We start from the raw sequence: 3,276 nt of genomic DNA, 5'->3' as shown, positions 1-3,276 counted from the left end.
TGTTTCAGAATTTAAGACAGTCAGACTCCATAAACACAGTGTTCTTGCCATGTACTTGCTAAGATTTCGTAACCCAGACGGCCAGTTCTCCATTAGACCTCTGAAGGTGGACATAGAGAAAGGTTAACTCAAGCCTTAGCATGACCGATCACCTCCAGCATCCCCCAAGTCACTGGAAAAAGACAGCTTCTTTCTGAGGGTTGTATAGAATAGGAACCTAATCTGTTTGCTCTGATTCAAATCCTAGGGTATCCTGTGTCTCTCTCCACTGCTGGCATTTCCCCCACTAGTTTATCTCTGGTGACTATAGCTCCCCTTCCCCTTCAACCGCCACAGAAATGAATCCCAATGAACCTCATATAAACCTTCCAGTTTATAAAACTGCATAAAAACACTCCTGGATTTTAAAGGAACAGATAATAAAGTCAGTTAGGAACTTCAAGCAATAGCTACTAAGGCCCAAATCTAGGAACCAAAGCATCTCCTGGCTAAACTTGCAAGCCTGTAAAGAATTGAAATAACCTGTTATTCTAATGGAGATCCCAAGCTATTCAGGCAACTGTTCTCCAGTTGGTACATTTTCGTGTACCTACGTGCTGTTGGGATCCTTAGATTAGGCAATTATCTCCCAGTATGGGCAGTCTTAAAGGACACTTAACCCGTCCCTCCACAATACATTGACATGGAGAGGGGGAAAAGGAGTTGATTAATTCTCTCCTGAAATTGAAGGACATTGTTCCTTTTACCCCTCCAACATTTCAACATGCATGGAGTGATTTACTGCATCAACCTATCCTTAAGGAGCACGGTAATCATGTTGCTCTTTAGTAAAATGGAACTGTTGCCTTTCCTCCACTGTCTTTTAATATAGGGCTAGCTAAAACCTAAATTCTGGAGAGGGTTTATGGCTGCAAACCTCATGGTGCAGCATTAAGTGCCTAGTTCTCAGAGAAATAGTCGTATGCCTCTTTGGCTTCTTCAACACACCAACTACCTCAGAACATTTCTTGCTGATTGTCTCTTGCCCTCTTTGTTGCAAGGCAATTATATGACTTTAAGTACGAGTAATGCCACTGATGGCAGGACTGTTCAACTACTTGTATCCTCTTTGCAGATCTGGGCTTCTTGAAATCCATATCCATACAGTAGATCCATGATTTTCTTTGTAAAGTGAAAAGGAGGGAGAGAAAAGGAAAGGAAGGGATAATAATGGCAGCTTAATTTCCTACCAAAGAATAAAGATTATAAAGGGTGATGTTCACTGTACCTTTGCAAATGTACCTCTGTGTAGAAGTTTGAATGTGAAGTACCAAGAGGAAATACAAACTATTACAGAATTTTTTTTTCTGTTCAGTCTGATTGTTCACAAAGGACATTTTTGATTCTTTTAGAGGAAAAGTTGTGCCAGGGGAGGTTTAGGTTGGATATTAGGAAAAACTTCTTTACAGAAAGGATTGTTAGGCATTGGAATGGGCTGCCCAGGGAAGTGGTTGAGTCACTGTCCCTGGAGGTCTTTAAAAGACATTTAGATGTAGAGCTTAGTGATATGGTTTTGCGGAGGACTGGTTAGTGTTAGGTCAGAGGTTGGACTAGGTGATCTTGGAGGTCTCTTCCAACCTAGACAATTCTGTGATTCTGTGAAAATACATTCATCTTGGAGATGGTTCATTCTACTCTGAAGTTAGAAAAATACAGAAATGAAACCCTGCAATGTTGCTACAATAGCACTCATCAGTACAGTTTTCATATCTGTTTGTCCATTTTAATCAATAATAGTGCAGAAGAATAAATAAGTCAGGCATCAATTAGGTATGGCCACATTGAAAGTAAATGTGGAGAAAAATAAGATGTTCAACTGCAATATGTTATGGGTATGTCTAGTTCTATAATCATGTTCTATTCAACATGTGAAGCATCTATTTTCCAAATGCTATATTACTGAAAAGAGTACTGAACGTGTTACTGTATTTCTGTGATAAAAAGTAGGAATTTTGTTGTATCAAATTCAGTATCTAAATATGAGAAATACAATAAATGGCAAACCAATTTGCAGGTGATTTATTCTATGAATTGCAACTCTATGTGAGAACTGTCAACTGCTAACTGTCAATACTAGAGTTTTGATTTTTTTTCATATATTACCTGTTGAAAACATTCTGATGTCATTTTAGTCTGCCATTTGACCAGTATTTCATTGCAAATGCTCAGTGTTCTAAATTAGAACTGATTTAATTGGACTTTAGCTCATATTTCATGTTTCTTTATAGTAACAGTTTGATTCTAAGTTAAGCTATGGTTTATAATGCAGGTTCCTATTACTAGGAATTACTGATTTCACTGCTTTTGCAAATGACTTCCTTTTGCAAAAGTACTTCCTTAAAATTTGGCCAAATATTCCTGCCAATAAATCATTCATTAAAATGATCAGATAAAGTGTTAATGAAATACATATGAATGCAGTTGAAATAAGTTTATTTAAAAGCTGGAATGGTTATTTGTAAGCAGCTTTCTGAAGCATTCATCCAGCACTATTGAAAATGGCACAATTATTGAATAAAAATAAATGACACCTGATAAGTGTATGGCTGACAGCACGTTGGAAGAAAACTATAGAAGATATTACAGGCATGGAAAAACTTCTCACAGGAGAAAAAAATAAACTACCAAACAATTAATTCTTCATTGCATATCCCATGATGAGAATGTTCATACTTGTCTGGGCAGACACAAACTTGTGTTTTTAAAAGGGGAGTTAAAATCAGAAGGAAAAGCACATGGTGGAGTCATCATAAATGCCAGTAATTCAAAATGGGAAGATGGAAGATTGTTTGATAGAATTGTAAATTACCAGGGTGTGTTCCAAAGCAGATTTATTCAGTCATTGGTTCTTAGTACTTACTCTACAGCAGCACTGATTTCACATTCAACTTGTTCACTCTTGCTTCTGGGGTGGGAGGGTGAGAGTAAAGCTTTTCTATATTTTAAGGCTTTTTATGTATGTTATTATATATATATTTCACCACCGGATTTGTCATATTCCTCCTTTCCAAAAATTACTCAGTAACTTGGTGAGGCTTCAAAATATTTTATAGACATTAGCTAGTTAAATTTTGCAACACTCCTTTGAGGCAGAAAATTAAGTATTAAAATTCCCATTTGTTGGACAAGGAAACTTAGGGACAAAGGTTAAGTGATTTACTGAGGCCACAGGAAATGCTATAAGCGGTGTAGTAAAGAGCTCCTCCAGCCCAATCCTGTGGCCAGTAAGATATTGCG

The sequence above is a fragment of the Anas platyrhynchos genome, chromosome 2, assembly GCF_047663525.1.
Source record: "Anas platyrhynchos isolate ZD024472 breed Pekin duck chromosome 2, IASCAAS_PekinDuck_T2T, whole genome shotgun sequence".
Classification (NCBI taxonomy): domain Eukaryota; kingdom Metazoa; phylum Chordata; class Aves; order Anseriformes; family Anatidae; genus Anas; species Anas platyrhynchos.
The sequence above is the reverse complement of the archived record's forward strand: the minus strand, read 5'-3'. Positions refer to the sequence as shown.